At 47.3% G+C, this 351-nt stretch overlaps 1 long non-coding RNA gene across 1 annotated transcript in view; it reads left to right on the top strand.

Annotated features, from left to right (window-relative positions):
• LOC118827518 overlaps positions 1–351 on the top strand; it is a 42,168-nt gene continuing 41,817 nt past the window's right edge. Inside the window, exon 1 of the long non-coding RNA XR_005008871.1 lies at positions 1–285. This is a non-coding gene — a long non-coding RNA (uncharacterized LOC118827518). The remainder of the gene's footprint in view (positions 286–351) is intronic.

Genomic DNA, 351 nt, shown 5'->3' on the forward strand with positions numbered 1-351 from the left:
AGCGCACAGGGGCAAATTCAGTCTGCACCGCGGACACAGAGCTGCGCGTTTAAGGGCAGCAGCAGAGCGAGAAAACCGAACGGACGGTGCGACGAAAGTGCAGGAAGTGGAGAAGCACATGAGCAAAGCAAAGGAAGAAGACATGAAGAACACAGCAGAGAAGAGTACTTTAAAGGGAGGAACTAGGAGGAAGAGATGACCATGACTGCACTAAAAAAAAAAAGTTGTGGAAATGTGCGGTGCCTTGGATGAGAAAGCAAACAGACATTAACTGATGCTGTGAGGGTAAGTCTAACACTCTCTGCCTCTGCAAACCGTAAGTTAAAAGCGAAATCTAATGGCTTCTAAAAC

The sequence above is a fragment of the Colossoma macropomum genome, unplaced genomic scaffold, assembly GCF_904425465.1.
Source record: "Colossoma macropomum unplaced genomic scaffold, Colossoma_macropomum, whole genome shotgun sequence".
In the NCBI taxonomy this organism is placed as follows: domain Eukaryota; kingdom Metazoa; phylum Chordata; class Actinopteri; order Characiformes; family Serrasalmidae; genus Colossoma; species Colossoma macropomum.